Raw genomic sequence first — 18,150 nt, forward strand, 5'->3', positions numbered from 1 at the left:
GACCTGGGAGTTAGGAGGACTCAGAATCCTGCAAAACATACTCTGGGGCAGAACCAGAAAGTTGAAACTGTGCAGGCAAGTGCTCTGTGGTGAGACTGTTTATATGCTGTGTAAACATTCCTCCAGTTCAATGAAAGTCGGATTGACTGGTATCCTCTGTTCAGGAATTCCCCATGACTTTGCACTTGAATTACAAAAAAAAAAAAAAAACCAAAAAAAACCAAACCCTGGAAAATCCCCAAATGGTCCTCTATGGCTATGCTGGTAGACTAATTGGGGGCAGTTTCAGTAGCAAAAGAGTCTCCTTTAACAGATTTAAGATATATGCACGTATGTATATATTCACACACATAGGAATATATATATACACACCCATATGTGTTCTTATATGTATATATTCCACTAAAATGATGTAAGTACGTATTTATTCCTCCTTAAGTTACTCTAAAGAAGCAGGTGCGTCTACGGCAATTCCAACGTGAACATGCTGGGTCAGGTCTGATCTCAGAAGCTAAGCAGGGTCTAGCCTGGTTAGTACTTGGATGGGAGAAAACAGGTGAGATGGGAAATTTCACTTCAAAAATTCATGCAAAATGGAAGAGCTTCAGATTTCTGTTGCCCTTAAATATGCAATTTATACAAGTGTGACACTAGAGAAGGTTGTTATGCTTTAAGTAGCTGGGAGAAGTGGCAGCCAGCCACATTTGAGGAGCTTCATGAGCAGATCTGTGAGGATTTATTACTTTCAACTGCCATTTTATGGACTTTCCTGATTGGTTTTCATGCCCACTCACTGAATACTATCTGTAAGTTTCTACAAAATCAAATAGAGTAAAGCAGTGAGCATGATGCAAAAATCCTAATCATTAAAAGGTTAAACAATAAATTATTCTAACAACCTAACCCAAATGTCATTAAACTGGTGATGTTTCAAGAATTGGAAGAGGAGAAAGAAGAAAAACCTTTAAGTAAATAAAGCTGGGAATGAAAAATGGTATGTTGGATTTTTACACCACAACACATAATGACTCCATATATTATTATTATACTTACTTTCAGACCAAAAGTGGCTTCAGTGAGCTGTCAGTGAGAGACTTGGAGGGATATGAAAACCACCTGGCTGTCCTACAGATTCTGCCGCCTCATGGCTCCTCTGGGTGGGACTTCACTTGTAATTCTAATCCCTCCTCCCCAGCACCCCTAGCTATTGAGTATGTCACAGGCTGTTCAACCCAGGCATAATGGAGCTAAAGACTCAACAGTAGTTTCAACATTAAAGTAAGGAAGTTAACATTTTTTTGAGGCAGGATCTTACTAGTATCCCACGCTTGCTTACCTTGAGCTCACCGTTTGCCTCAGCATCTGAGTTCTGAGTGGGTGGGCTATCACACCCTGCTCCCCCACCCAGTGATAATTCTTTTATATCAAGGAGTTAGTTAAAAGTTTTAAAGTTTCAACCAAAACATATACAATGAAAACTTTTTGATGGAAAGAACTTATAGACGTTTTGGAAGATCTGTGTGTGTGTGGAAAACATTCTTCAAAGTCAATGAAATTAAGTTATCTTGGGTATCCATATAGTAATGCCAAATAGCATGGAAAATGCAGTTGTTAGCCTGGTCTAAGTCCTTGACTGGACATTTGTTTCCCAGTATCAGCTGGTCTTGAAGTGGTTTTGGGCCTAACTTAAGGCAAGCAAGAATTAGGAAGACAGGATTTAAATGTTAATTCAACTGACAAAATGATTTATTTTTATGTATGTCACTGGTGGAAGGGCCTGGTTTCCCAAACTGTGTTCTGAAGAAAGCTGTTAATCCTCACCCTGTTAATGAAATGTCCTATAGTTTATTTTATATAGACTATTAAATCCCTCTATCAGAAATTCATGATACTCATTAATCTAGTAAACACTTCCAGAGGCTCCACAGGGAAGAAAATTGCTAATCTTTGTTTAACAGTTAAACAAAATCCTATTTTCCTAGGGAAGGCCTTTTTCTTCATGTACTTATTGGTATCCCTGGGTCCCTTTTCAGCTAATATAGTTTCAGATGTGCTAGAGGAAGAGAGTAGAGAAAGTTGTAGAATTTTCCCTAGACCTCTGTTAAGGAGACCCAGAATCAAATTTAAAAGTTTCCTAATGATAATAGTGTTGCCAGATTTTTAAAAGAAAACCCTGCTCCAACTCTAAGACTTTTTAAGATGGGTTTTATGAGAGAAAATTCTCTAAGAAGAATCCAGAGAATATGTACATTTTAGTGATGGTCCAATGAAGCACTTGGGGTAGTGATGCCTCATCATAAATCCCCAGACTCAAACCCAAGCCTTGACCTTATCTGCTAAAAAAACTTCAAACACTGCCATTTTAGTGTGAATGACCTGGCTGATTTCCCTGTCGGTTGCTTTCTTATGATCTCTCCTTCTCTGAGCAGAGAATCCTATTTGCTGCTTCTGTCTACCTGTTAGTTTTTGGTACAAGATTCCCAAGCTCTCATCTGCCTCTGTCCATCTATCTCTCTCACGTGCAGATGGTCCAGAAGAGTAGTTCTCTTAAGGTAACCACATTCTATTCTTGGAGTAGAAAGCACCCTGTCAGGTGAGAAAATGGGCAGTGTTTTATTCTCAACTTGTTTTCTTTGCTGCATCTTATGACACAGACATCACACAAGGAGGGAACAGTCAGTCTGCTTGCATCTGACTCTTGTCTCTTGACTCAAACATTCTCCTGAAAGAACCTTTACTTCTTACAATGGCAGTCTTTATCAAAAGTGTTATTCTTTCATTGTTGTAGGAATCTAAGTGAATGTATAGAAATGTGTCATTTTTCTACCTTGTGGGATGTCAAAATAGTAAAGAAAGAACCACTACAATTCATCCTGTTTGGTTTTCTAAGAAAGTGAAATATGATGTAGGTATTTTTAAAAATTGAATTCAGTATCAGATAGGAGGAAAAAGGCATGAAGATATGTTTGAAGCTATATTTGCAATTTGCAAGTCTTCCTTTTTTCCATATTTCTCAGAAAAACAAGCTAGATCTTGTTCATTTGAGCTGCATGCAAATAGTAAGATGGTAGTTTGAACTTGAGTTTGAAAAGATAAAGTCCAAAAACACTGAGGGATGGAAGAATGTTTAGTTACTTGATTTGGTTTTGCTTAGCTTTGGAATGAGACAAATGTATTTTTGGACAATTTTACTCTAAAAACATAATGTCATCTCACTTTTTAAAAAGTCTGTTTTCATGGAATATTATAAATACAAATTCCTTGATCCTGATAATAAGCCTAAAATGCCTCTTTCATGTGCTGGGCTCTATTCTAAGTCTTTATCACACTGTAAATTGAGGTATTGATATTTTCCTTACTTAAAAGTATTTGATTTAATATTTTAGAACAATTTAAATTCACATATATTTTCCACATAACCCACACCAGGTCTTCCTTATTTTTCCTCCAGTTAGAATGGGACAGTGGTTACAATGAAAAATCAATATTGATCAATTACTGATCTCTAAAGTTCATACTTCATTCAGATTTCTTTGTTTTTACCCTTTTCTGTTCAAGAATCCCATCAGGATACCTCATTATATTTGTGGTCCTGTCCTCCTTCAGCTTGCTTGAATTCTGCCCATTTTACAGAAGAAGAAAAAACAGGACCCACGGGGAGGTTACCTAGCTTGTCCACAGTCTCACAGTTATGAAGCAGAAAAGTTTGGCCTCAAATCTGTAGGCAGTTGGATTGCTTGTGGTTAACATTTGCATTCAATTATTGTTACCTTAATGGTGTTATTTCATATTGAATTACTGAAGTCATTTTCCAGTTCCAGCAACTGAGCAGGGAGTGGTATGCATACCTACCCAGGTAGCTAGGTCAGCCTGTGGTTAGTGAATGGCTCACATGGACAGTTTTCAATAACAGAACAATATTTCCCTGATTCCTGGAGCCTGAAGGATATCCTGGAAGAAACAGGGTGGCTTCACACAGAATAAATTGCTTCTCTCACCCAATTCAGGAGGCCAGAAGTCTGAGAACAAGGTATCTGCAGGGTTGATTCCTTCTGGAGGCTCTGAATCACATCCTTGCCTTTCTCCCTGGCTTCTGATGGCTGCCAACAACCATGGTGTTCCTTGACTTGCAGACACACCACTCTGATTGCTGTCTTCACATGACCTCTTTTCTGCTGTTTTCTTCCTTTCTCTGGGGCTTCTCCTCTTCTTATAAGGATACTTGTCGTTGAATTTAATGCACGCCCCTGCCCCCAAAAAAACCCAGGATGATTTCATTTGTAGATCCTTAATTATATCTGTGGTACTCTTTTCCAAATAAGAGCCCATATACATGTACTGGGAAGTTGGACATATCTTTTGGATGCAACCACCATTCTCCCCACTACAGGGGATAGTCATTGGAATGATTAAATAGATAAAATTACATAAGATTCCTGCATGGTAGGCATGCTTCTAAAATGACAACCTTTTTTAAATTAACTTTTTGTGTAATATGAGTTCTTCCAATACCAAAGTATTAATTTAGGTAAATATCCCAAATGAAATAATTTCATTTATCCATGTGGAGTTTATATGAGTAGCTATTAATCTTAGAATTGCTTTATATGATGGTCTTTGTTGTTTCTAAGTTTGTAACACTTAGTCCTGTCAGGCACTTTACAGGGCTGTGTGAATGAATTCAGCCTTTCCTCCCTTTTCTTGGTGGCAGAGGAGGGCAGGATGGGGGTACCCTCAGTCACCAGTTTCAAAAGTCACCACTTTTGTCAGAAAGACAAAAGGTTTTTAAGCTTACAAAGGGATTCCTCATCAAGCCGGGTACAGATGAATGAATTTCCTGTGGCTGCCCATGTTGACAGATAAGCAGCAGGAAAAACAGCTGGGCAGCTCAGCTGCTCCTTTGCCCTGTGGTTGCCCTCTGTGGTCACTGGTTGTAGAACTTCCTTTTCTGTTCAGAATCTTTATCTAAGGGACAGAATTCCAACTTGGTGCTGAGTATTGGCCTCCGCCCCACCCCACTGCTTTGCATTGCTGTTCCACCCTTGCCTGTGCTGTCTCCTGCAGTCACTCTTGGCAGGCACAGAGCTCTGAGCTGGCTTCAGTGAATTCCTTCTGCATTTGTCAGAGTCTCGGAACACTGAAAGGACTCTTATAGAAGCAAGTCCACCATTGTCTCTTCCTTTCTTCATACAGTTAAGCAGACATTGGCTGAGCATGCACTTCTGCCAGGCACCATGGTAGATGCCAGCCATGGTGGTGAGCACACTCAAGGGCCAATTCCCAGAGCCAGCAGTGGGCTGTGTCCATGCTGCCTCAGTTGGTATCTGTACAGCTTCCGTGAGCACTGAGCTTATGTGTTACCCAGAAGTAATCCTTTAATATACCTATTTTAATCCTGAGGTCTATCTATTGATAGAACTTACAGTTGCTGTGACCTTAGAAGGGGAAAAAAATTACATCTTCATTTGCAGTAATCCTAGTCTGAAAGTAAACATTTCCTTCCATTACAGGCAACCAACCAATGTAGTATTGGAAGTACCTGGAACTCTTACTACGAGAAATCACACATATTTTTCGTATCACTTTACAGTTGCTGCAGATATCACAAAATGTTATCAACACTTAGCATTCTGTCAAAATCACAGTAGTCATCAGATCTGCTACTGGACTTGTTATTTAAAGTGTTAATAAAGAGATGCATGTGTTATTCTAATGTAAATTTGTTTTTCAATATTTTGACAACTGGGTTTCAATCTAATTGGCTTTTATTTTAATCATAATTATTTTATTTTAGGAACTTTGGAATTTTTCTTTTTCTGAAAAATAACCTTTGCTAGACTGCCAAAGGGGTCCATGGCACACAGAAAAAGTTCAGAACCCCTCAGCAAGGAAGGACACTGATCATGCAAGCTAAAGATCCTTTGTTCTAGTCCATCCAAACCCACTGACATCTTTTTCATCCTTTTATGGCTATGAGAAAGAGACATATGATATTACAGATGTAGGTACATAGTTGTTCCTGGATCTCCCAGCTGACTATATCCATTGGCCTGCAGAAGGTAGCACAGGCTTAAATTGGGTTCTGGAGGAGGGTGTAATATTTGGTAGTGGCTAGTATTTGGGAATTATGCTGTCAACTTTTTTTTTTTTGAGGGTAAATTCCCCAAACCTGGAAACTGTTAGTTCAAGAAAGGGTTAATTTCTACAACATGTCTTTTGTGGTTACTCCTACCAAAGCTAAAAAGGATGCAAGGATGCTGATAAATGTGTAAATGTGTTAGAAATGCCTCTCCCACCCACCACATCTACTGGGATTACACATATCCTGTGCATTTAACTGCCAAGTTCAAATCTAATCTCTTTCTTGATACCTTAGGTCACAGTGCCTATCCTATATGAATTCCATAGTCCTGATTATATTACTCATTTGGGATTATAAACTTTGCTGAAGTTTGTCCTTTAAGGTAACTGTATTTTAATTTCTTTAAATTGAGAACAAGCATACTGCAAGCACATAATAGGCATTCAATAAACCCTGGCTTTGTCATTTATTGATCATTTGAACTTGGGCTTGTTACTTGACTTAGTCTTCTCATTGTTAGAATGAGAATAATTGCTACCTCACAAGACTACTATTGGAGATAGTGTATGTCAAGGGTCAAGTATAACACATCATAATGAGACATTTCTACCCTAAAGTAGCTTATCATCTAGTTGGAGAAATGGATATAAAGTAAGAAAGGCAAGATGATACAGAAGAAGAATACTAACAAAGACAAGACTTAGTTCTCAATCCATCTTAGCTTCTCAATAAATTAGTGACTTTTCTTCCCATTCTTTTCCTCAATTTTCTCATATCTAAATTAGAGGGAAGTGGTATGAGTGGAATACAAAACCCCCAAGGTCTTTTCCTGTGGGATACACATGATTCTAGAAGGAAAAAATAAAGTCAACTTGGGGATATACCCAAAAGACTGTTACTCCAGAGGCACCTGCACATCCATGTTTATTGCGGCACTATTCACAATAGCCAAGTTATGGAAACAGCCAAGATGCCCCACCACTGACGAATGGATTAAGAAAATGTGGTATCTATACACAATGGAATTCTATGCAGCCATGAAGAAGAACGAAATGTTATCATTCGCTGGTAAATGGATGGAATTGGAGAACATCATTCTGAGTGAGGTTAGCCTGGCCCAAAAGACCAAAAATCGTATGTTCTCCCTCATATGTGGACATTAGATCAAGGGCAAACACAACAAGGGGATTGGACTTTGAGCACATGATAAAAGCGAGAGCACACAAGGGAGGGGTGAGGATAGGTAAGACACCTAAAAAACTAGCTAGCATTTGTTGCCCTTAATGCAGAGAAACTAAAGCAGATACCTTAAAGCAACTGAGGCCAATAGGAAAAGGGTACCAGGAACTAGAGAAAAAGTTAGATCAAAAAGAATTAACCTAGAAGGTAACACCCACGCACAGGAAATCAATGTGAGTCAATGCCCTGTATAGCTATCCTTATCTCAACCAGCAAAACCCCTTGTTCCTTCCTATTATTGCTTATACTCTCTCTACAACAAAATTACAAATAAGGGCAAAATAGTTTCTGCTGGGTATTGAGGGGGGGGAGTGGGAGGGGGTGGAGTGGGTGGTAAGGGAGGGGGTGGGGGCAGGGGGGAGAAATGAACCAAGCCTTGTATGCACATATGAATAATAAAAGAAAAATGAAAAAAAAAAAAAAAAAGAAAAAATAAAGTCAAGAGCAAAAAAAAGATGCAATTCTGAGATTTGAGAATTAAAAGAGGGGTCAGTTAATCCAGGAAAGTTTTTGAAGTTTATAGACTGCTCTTGAAGAAACTGAAGAACAAAAGCTGATTAGAAAAGAAAGAATGAGGAAGGGGACTACAGAAGCCAAACAAAGATAGTAACATCACTAACACAATCTTAGAGTAACTATAACGAAAGCAATCAGACCCCACCTGCATTTGGGAGTTGGTGCTAAGATACAGATGGGCATGAAAGTAAAACTCGTAGATGGAAGCTGTGGACACCAGACTGTAGAATCTAGATTTGAGCCCATTGGCAGGAAGGAGCCATGGAATGTTCTGAGCAAGAGAAGGACAGGATGAAAACAGCATTTAGGAAATTCTACCATGGCAGTTACTCTACTGTTCATGTAATGTGGATACATTAGAGGCAGGGAGACCCAAAAGGCTCTGGTAGAATATTTCTGTTGGTACCAGATTAGATTAGGTTCACCACTTTCTGTGATTTAATAATCCAGGTGTAAGGTCATGGGATCCTTGACTAGGATGGTATGGTAAACTTTTTTATTGATTAAAGTATTCATGTAATGTCTAGGAGAATCTTATACATTTATGCTCACCCAGGTCAGGCATGGCCATGTGATTTGCAATGCTCCTAATTTAAGAAGTATGATATATCCCTGCCTCTAGAACTTGCAAGAAGTCAAGTAGCTTTCATTGGCCAATGAAATATGAGTGGATGTGATAGATTCTACTTCTAAGCCAAAATCTGAAGAGCCACTCTGAGGTAACACTCTTTTCCTTCCTGTCTACTGTGAAGCTGTTAATGTTCCCCAGAGGAGCTGCTCCTTCTGCCTAGATACTGGAGAGAGAAGGGTGTGGAGGAGAGAAGCAGTAGACTTTCAGCCACTGCATGACATTTGTAAGGAAAACACACTGCATCATAACCCACTGACATCTTGGAGCTGTTACACGGCTCATTTTAGCATTTGCTGACAGATACAGATGACAACTATAAAAGAATACTGTAAGACAGAAGGGGCTTGTTAATTTAAGGAGGAAGAGGAGAGCAGTGCCTCATGAGCTCAGGGCATTCAAGAGTTCCTCAGCCAGGTGAGGACCATAGTAAAGGCTTAGAGGTAGATGGGAGAAGGGGACTGTAGATCCTGAGTTAGGGTCCTCACCTGACGTCCTTTTCGTTCATTGTTATTTTAACATGACCCTGTTTTTGAGGAGGAGGGTGCTAAGTACAGTGGACAGTAGCATCTCCAGGGCCCCTGAACATTAATGCTCAGTGACAGCATTAAATGTCAGTCCCAGGAACTGGCTTTTGGTAGGAGTCTAAGAAGGTGAACATTGGACAGTAGGGATTTAGATGATCTGGAAATGAGAGGAGGGGATTTTTGAATCTGGGTGAGGAGTAAGGGGGTCTGATCCAGCATAGGAATGGAAACAGATTGACATCTTAGGATCAAATTCACATAACTAATTTATAAACTTGCTATTTGATACCATGTTGGTCCTTTATGTTACACTGAAAGTCTTACATTCTCAATGAGACTTCCACAAAAAGAAATCCAGAAATTAGTCTCTATCCACAATCAGCCTATCATAGAGCCTTCCTTATCTTTTGCTTAGTAACCAAGCCCACTTATCTCTTATGATAGTGATGATAATAGTGGTAATAGCAATAATAGTCATTTGTCATCTACTATGGTACTGTGCACACAGCACCGTGTTAAGCATCATATATGCATTCCGTCCTATCTGTGAGTCGGTGGCCATTTGTTAAGTTAGCGTCTCTGACTCCAGATGGGCCCTCTGTACCATGCTTTGTGATGTGAAGCTGGAAATCACATTTCTGTCTTGCCAGCTGCTTCCTGGTATACTCTCCTATCAAGGGCAATAGGAAGGTTGCAAGTTTGGAGAAGGGAGGAGGGACCTGCTCTTTCTTGTCTGCTTCTTATTGGCTTCCTGTTTCAGTAACACATCCCCAGCAATGCCTCCTCACCCTGCCAGGGAGTTCATTCCAGTAGCAATAGTTTTTCTTTCTTTCTCCTTTTTAGCAGTACTGGGGCTTGAACTCAGGACTCCACACTCTTCACACTTGCTAGGCAGGAGCTCTTACCACTTGAGCCACACTTCCAGTCCCAATCAACAATTCTTTATATTCATTTTTTTCTGCGGAAATACCTTGTGTCATTTCTTAACTCTAGGATGAGATAAATTTTATTCTTTTTTAAATATAAAGAAGATAATTGATGATTCATGGTAAAAGATTAAGCAACATGTTCAATGTCATTCTGTTAATACCTGGATTCAAGTTAGGACTCAGACCTCCCTTTGCTTTCATAAACCTGGTCCTTACTGCTCCTGCCTCTGCTTCCTTTGGAGTCACATCATTTTGTTACTTTCAAGCTGTTTTTCTCAGTGTCTTTGTGTAGCCCATCACTTGGCAGACTGCTCTGGGGCAGAGACTGCTGTTTTCCCACCCTCTGAGTGCAGGGAGAAGGCTCACAGAGGGTGATGTACGCAGCATTGGTGCAGTCTTGTGGGGGTCAGAGAGAGGCTGGGGCCCATGGCTATGTCACAGGTTCAGGGCTAGGCATTCCAGGAGCCCCTTCACAGCCCTGGGCTTAGTTTCTCCTTGCAGTTTCTCCTTGCAGTTTCAGGTGGAGACATTGGGGCACCAGGATGTGGATAGCTAGGTAGCCTGGGGAGGGAATAAATCTGGCTGGAGAAGACAAGGAGTGTTTGCTGCTGTGAGCCCCCAGGTTTGGCCTGCTTATTTGGGGAGAAAGCAGACATTTTTACATCTTAGTCCTCTATGAATAAATCCATCCCAGTGTAATGTGTTTTTGCTTAGCTCTAGGCCTTTCTTCAAACAAAACAGACCAATGCAAGGAGTTAGCTCTTTTAGCCACTAGTTTCCAGACCTGAGTGTCTTCTGCAGCTTGCATATGGCAGCCTGTGCTGTGGGGGAGCCACACCTAGTAGAATGGTTCCTTCTCAGGATCCAGGCAGTAGAACCTGACAGAAGGCAGAAAATGACAGTTCAGTCAGTGGCAGGCCTACTATGGCCTGCCTCCTGCCTTCTGTGCCTCCTTCCTCCTCCAACTAGCTCTGGACTATAAACCATCAGGCTGACACCTGGAAGGTAGTGGGAAATGGTCTAGGAGGCAGGCAGGACCCTCGTGCTACTCACAATGATCTTGCCTCAACTTCATAGATCTAGAGAGGCCCGAAGATTTGTTATCTGCAAACAACTAAGTATTGTGGGAAGGGCCAGACTGTTCATTGCACTCCAGATGTTGATGAGAATTTTATAACTGAAGACAACTAACATCGTTTGAAGGACAATGGGATGAAGGTGCTCACTCTTCAGATAACCCTTGCCTAGCATGGCACTTGCCTAGGAGTTGGAACCCAAGTCTCTTGAAGAAGGGATTTTACCTAATTTGCATAAAAGCACCAAAGGGTCACTATTGGTTTATTTAGATCACTTTCTTACTCACACACACACCCCGCCCCACCATTGACTTCTGCCTACACCTATTAGTGTCTATATGCAACTGGGTATCATTATGGACCTCACAGACATTGTAGATACCCACCTAGTAATAGCTGGGGGATCTTGGGAGGAATTTTGAATCCTGCTGCTTTTCATTCACCAAATATTTAGAGAGTGTTGGGGGAGAAGTCATTTGCCATTTCTTTTAGTGTGGTCAATGGTCCTTCCTAAGAAGTGAGTCTGATGGAGAAACTCAGCATGGGGTGAGTGGCATTTCAGGAGGAGGGAACAAGTTGGTTGCAGGTCAGGCTGTTTGGTGTACCAGGAACGGGAAGCCAATAGTGGGGCTGGAGTCAATGGTATAGGGAGAGTGGTTGAAGAGGAGATCAGAGAGCTAACAGGAAACCAGAACCTTAAAGGTCCTAGAGAGCTCTCGGGTTTTTCTCTCACTGAGATGGGAAGCCATGGAGAATTTTGAGCAGGGGAGTAATGTGGTTTGAAGTCTACAGATAAATCAGCAGCCATTTGGAGTTTACTCATAGCAACTTCTCATTGCTATGATAGCAGTACTATCATTACCTCTATCATAAAATCAGGAAGCTCAGCTTTGAGAACCTACCTAAGGGAGCAGGAGCTGGGATTCAAACCCCAGCAGCATGAGCCATACTTTTTTCTTTTTTAAAATGACGGATGGATATTGCCTCCCTATGACTGAAAAAGCTCATTATTCTGCAAGAACCTTTTCCTTCTAGCCTGGTACTAAGTGTGACAGCATCCTTGACATGCCTGCCAAGTCCTTTCTGACCTCCCAGGGATGTACGTCCCTCTTCAGGCATCCTCACCCGCTTGAACGCCCACCTGTCATGTACTCTCGGGGAATCCAATGCCTTTGGGTTGAGGATCTTATCTCAATTTATGTGGATGCCCTCCTGGATCTCAGAGATCTACTCCATAACACCTATATATTTATTTAATTAAAATCAAGTCCAAAAGCTGAGGTTTGGGAAATTGCCTTTTGACAATGCAAGTCTATAAATCCTGCTTCCTGCTGTTTCCAGACTGACTGTAAATACCCTGAAAATTTAGCTTCACTGAAAATGTTTTGACTATTCTGCTTCTGGCCCAATGAGTACTAATAAATAAAAGTGAAAAGTGGTGGGAGAAAAACTGGATTAAATTTATTTAAGGCTTAGCAGGGCTCAGCTTGGCAGTGGAGTAGGGTGGGACTTAAGGTTTGCTCCTGTCATGTCTGACTTGGCTTTTTAATTCCTAAACCTGAGTTCTCAGGGTCTGTATGGTGATCTCTTGTCTCACCGATGATTCACCTTTGGCTCTAAAGTCAGTGGAGACAGATGAGTCACTGTCATTTCAGAAACAACAGCTGGTGGAAAGAACCTCAGATTTCCTACCAAAGTAGGGCAGTTATATATTCCCAACCTAAATAAGCACAAAGTCCTGACAAGAGCCACCCATGAAGTACTCAGGGACAAGAGAGCAAGACATTTCAGATTGGTGGTATTCTAGAAAACCTGGTGCATGAATGCTACATGTCCTATGAATTTGAAGTCGGGGTCTTCAAAGTGTAGCTTGTATTCTCTGATATGGCTCACTACCATTCAAGGACTGTTGTCTCTCCTAAGAGATCCATTGCCTTCCTGGTCACAGCAGCTGGAGCCATGTGGTAGTAGCAATCACAGTAGGCCACTTACCACAAGATGCTGCAACTCTGAGACCATCTGAGCTCAGCTGACAGTCCCTGGGGGATCCATTTGATGACATCAAGCTATGAGATAGGCAGACTTCCCAGAGCTGGCAGTGATGCTGCCTGGATTCCACATGACCAGTGTCACCAGACACTCTATTGAGTAGCTCCAGGGAGGCCCACTTAAGGAAAGGTAAATAAGATACAGATGTGAGCCCCTTATTCTACTGCAGTGAACATCTGGCAACCTTGTGAACATTGTCATCATCTTATGTCACAAAGATTCTCTTTGCCCCCTAATCTTGTCCCCCCCCAGTCCCACTTGCACTGACCCAGGGTCTTCTTTCACAACTCTTTGGAAGTTCCGAGGGAACTCCACAGTGGCTAACAGCCCATTGTTTTTAATCAGCAGCCTGCACACTGATGGACTTTTATTCTACTGCTTAGTGGTGGCATTCACAGTGGTGACCATGGTGGCCACAGACTAACAACTTTTTTTTTTTCCTTTTTCTTTTATTATTCATATGTGCATACAAGGCTTGGTTCATTTCTCCCCCCCTAACAACTTTTATCATTCTGTTAACACAGGACACAAACACACATGTGCATGTACCTCACAGACCACCTCCTCACACACACAGAGATTTCCAATAAAGAGTATGAAACCAAATATGTGAATCTTTTCCATAGTGGGGACTACTGGACCATGACAAAAGGTAGGATTATTTTATTACCTTCTTATTTGATTTGATTTCAACTTCAGTATAGTTTTCCTGGGTGTCATTAGGCAGATGTGTCTCTCACAGGATATTGCATGGTTTTGTCCCTGGAGCTGGGCTCCTGAGTCAGAAAGAACTCTCATTTCTTCTTGGAAGTTGATTCTTTTGGGCAAAACACGCTGACAACCAAACTACTACATGTTAAGACTTTGGAAGATGTACAAGTGGCTAAGTTAAAGTCTCTACCCTCTGACAGACCAAGTTGAAATATCATTGCTAACAACATGAAAGACAAGGTACACATGCTCATATTTAACTCTCCTATAGATAACTTCATGGCTCCAGTCTCCATGGAGCCCTTTTGCCACAGACCTTTTGATTCTGTCTGTGGCAGAATCACAGTGGCATTGCAAGGAAGGAAGCTCTTTTTCATATTTTGTAAACTTGTGTAGACTGCAGCCCTAGGGCAGAGTGACTACATGTTAATTAATTATGCCTATTTCAGTGCATAAGCAGAGCTGGGGTGGCCTTGGAGTGCCATCCTGCAGCCCATGGAGGGCTGGGCTCCACAACAGGCTTGTTGTTCTGCCCACCATTGCCTTTGGCTCCCCCTTGGCATTGGTACTTAATTACCTCCCAACTGGGTTAAGTCTAAACCTGTCTGCTGAACCTCCTTGGCAGGTATGTAACCAAATGTCCCCAGGCATCACCAGCCTGCGGGGGCCAATTAGATCACATTTCCACTCAACTTTTTCCTAACTGATTGCTCTACCCACATAACTCTTGCCCTCCATGCCAGCCCTCTCTCAAAGTCTCTACTTCTCAGGATAAGTCCACAAGGTGAATCAAGCATGTTCAGAAACAGTTTGTAGCTCTTGGACGTTCACGGCTTGTCAGCCATTTGAAGCCACCACCCTGTTGGTACCCTGTGTTCCACTTCTTCTGCTGGGACTCAAGTCTCTCTCAGCCTCGCCTGGCATAGGCCTCTGAGCTGCTGATTGGGACCTCCATGAACATTCACGTGTGGAGGCCATGCAGAACTCGTGACCTGGAGATGATTTTGGTGAACTGAGACTTTGGCAAGGATCAGAACAGAGCAGCAAGATTTCTCTCAAGAAAATCCTTATTCCATATTGCTCATGCAAGTCTTGTCTTCCAGTGTCAGAAAGTCAGACCTTGGCCTCAGCTCTAAAGTGCCACAGAGCTCTGTGTTCCCTGAATTCCTCCTGTTGTGCTTCTGTCAGCACAGGAGCAAAGCAGGGGGAAGGGGCCCCTTCTCCCACTCTGCTCTTCCTTTTTTAGTTTAAGTCCCAAAGCTGCTCTGCTGGTGTCTGCTCTGCTCAGCTTCTGGTTTGGCTTCACTCTTAGTAGAGGCTCAAGTCCTCTGGGCCTCCCTCCGTTGTCCTGCACCATCCACCCCATACCAATCCTCCCTTAGTATCCATTCCCCTTTCATTAGACTCCTCGTTGCTCCTTCAGCTGAAAAACAAGATGATGCAGGTCAATCACACAAATACATGTGTAGAGACTGTGGGTGAATCCTTATCTCCTGTGCCTGATCCCTTGCCTGGGCTCCGCTGGCCTTGCTCTAAGAAAAGACTGAGCCGGTAGCATGCATATTACTTTTTCTGTCAAAAGGTGGGAAACAGTTTCTTGGCAGGAAGGCTCTCAATTCCTTTTCCTGAATTTCCTGATACTGTTTCCCACAAGAATGAAATGCGATACCATAGGGGAAAGGTACACCTATAGCAACCGGCATTTCTGTGTGCACTGTTGACGGTCAATAGGTACCATTAGTGAATGACTATTGGCCACCACATTTGTTGTTTATCTAGTTAACCCATTAAAAATATTTTTAAGTACCTACATGTGATAAGCTCTGTTTTACACACTGGAGATGAAGGGACAAGAGAAAGATATCCTAAGGGAGAGAGGTGAATGAAAAGAAAATGAATAAAATAGTAAGAAAATATCAGATCTTGGTAAATGCTCTGCAAAGAATCAATTTAGGGTGACATAGTGGAAGGTGATTAAGTGGTTCTTTAGAACAGGATAACAGGAAAGGCCTTGGAGGAGGTGATAAGGTCAGATCCATGAAATGATCAGAGGGAAGAGGGTTTCAGACATAGACAACAAGGGTAAGGAGACTAGGGAAGCTCGGTGAGATCTGACAATGGAGTCCTGGGAAGGGCAAGGGTGAGGACTGAAAGGGGGTTAGTGTAAGAGGACTCAAGTGACATTGGGCTCTACCAGGCAGGAAAGCTTTTTTTTTTTTCTTTTTCCTTAAGCACATTGGGAAAGATTAGAGTTTGAAACAGGGCACAGCATGATCAGGTTTGTGAAAAAAAGCTAAGTTAGGCTGCTCTGGCAGGAATGAGTTTTAGTGAGGGGGAAGTGATTCAGCAGGGAAGCCACACGGGAGTCTGCTTTGGCAGAGCAGAAAAAGGACAGTGAGGGATCTAACCTAGAAAGCCCAGGAAGATCTAGGGGTCTTTAGGGGTGGGGCCAGCAGGACTTGCTGATGGTTGCATGTGGAGAATGAGGGAATGAGAGAACTCCAAGATTCCTAGATGGCCAGCATGGAAACCAGAGCCCCTCCAGTTCTGGATCTGGTGCAGGTGGTCTGGACCAGGGCACAGGGGCTCATTCTACAGGAGAGTATAGGGCACTAGCCTGTCTCTCTCTCTCTCTCTCTCTCTCATATGTACAGGTATTGGAGAAGCATTGGAAGAAGACAACTGAATTTGCTGGTTTTAGATATTTAAATATTTTAGAAGCAAACCATAACCAGTTTCGCAGGCTAAAAAACCAAATAATTTTAAACTAGTCCAAGAAGGGTACAGTGCATTTCAGTGGCCAAAATTTCCATTTACACACTCCATGGCAGGTAACAGGAGCACTCAGGAGCTGGGCTGGGCTTGGGGATTCCTGGTAACAGTCTTCACATTGGAATGTAATTTGTCTTACATAAAGGTAAACCTGAGGACCTGTTCTTATGAAAACTGCCTGCCCAGTCTATTCACTAAGGAGCTAAAATTCCAGACTGCAAGAGAATGTTCTGCTTTGCCAACATTCATTGTGGCCCATGTTTGCTAACTTCTCAAACATAACTCGATGGAAATAGAAAAGCCCAGTGAAAGGGTGTGAGAGAAGGACCCTCTGAGAGCTTAAGGAATTCACAGATGTCTGAATTTTACCACTGTGGTTATTTTTAAATTAAAGACAATAACTGATACTTAGAGTTATTGACAAATAATGCTGATGTGACTCAGGCCCGTATATTATCTTTTTTTTTTTTTTTTCTCACAACTAGAATCCAAGGCTAGCCAGATGTGGAAGAGGTTTTTTCAAGGTTGAGGCTTTCTCCTCATTCTTAGTCACATGCAGTTCCTCATTACATCGAAGGGCATGAACAGTTTATTCCTGGTCACTGTATATGTTGCGCAGATGGTGGAGTCACAGTTTTCAATTAGTTTTTGAATTTCACCTGGAGCAAAGTTTTTCTATAGCCATACCAATTATATTGCTTTCCATGTTACTCTGATCACATACTTTGCAGGATAATTCAGTCTTTTGCTCAGGGATGTCAGTAATACACATTGTAACATTGTAACAATTGTAAGTGGGGAGAAGCATTATCAAAGTACTCTTAAACAGATGGAAAAAAATTGAAATTGAGCAAGATTTAGTAACTGACGTTCGAGGTCTACAGAGTTGTAGCAGAGAGGAAAGAAGAATGAGACAATCAGGAGCCTTGAAACCATGACAGAGCTTTGTCACCTCTAGCAGAACTACTCTATATGGTTTTCAAATCCGAAATTTATTTAAATCAGTGGATCTTATACACCTATTATAAAGCCAGTCCCATTATTCAGAAGAAGTGTATTCATGCACTTAGTCAATAAAGTATTTTAAATACTGCTGCTGTGTAAAACATTGTAGGTACAAGGGCCCTGTTTTCAAGGAACCTTTGTCTAGCTGATAAAAAACACACCCGAGCTAGTTCAATGACAACACAAGGTTGAGTGTGAAATGGGGTCAATTGAGAGGTGCAGATAATATGCACTGGGGAATCAAAGACAATTTCCTGTCTGAAGTAGGCTGGTCCCTGACCTCACCTACATGATTCCTGAAGACAAATGGAAAGGATCCCACTTTGGAAAGTGGGAAGAGCACATATACAGGAACTGCCTTGGAAAGTATTAGCATGTACGTGCATTACATAAAGAAGTTTGGTGGGGATATGTTGAAAAAATGTGGATTAACACAAGTTGTGTCATTTGCTGGGGTAGAAATTGTGTCATTTGAGGGCACTAAGGTGTTGGCTCATACTTAGTCTATGTGCAATTGTGAAGAAGCTTAGTCACAATCTTTCTTATTGATATTTGCATGAGTCAGGTTGGAGCTAGAAATGATGATAAATCATCTTATAGAAGCAATAACTCACTC

General features: G+C 41.6%; 1 protein-coding gene across 11 annotated transcripts in view; it reads right to left on the reverse strand.

Moving 5' to 3' along the window:
• Itgb6 (integrin subunit beta 6) overlaps positions 1-18,150 on the reverse strand; it is a 119,194-nt gene that overhangs the window by 78,155 nt on the left and 22,889 nt on the right. The gene's annotated exons all lie outside the window — the stretch shown is intronic.

The sequence above is a fragment of the Castor canadensis genome, chromosome 4 (assembly GCF_047511655.1).
Source record: "Castor canadensis chromosome 4, mCasCan1.hap1v2, whole genome shotgun sequence".
Classification (NCBI taxonomy): Eukaryota; Metazoa; Chordata; class Mammalia; order Rodentia; family Castoridae; genus Castor; species Castor canadensis.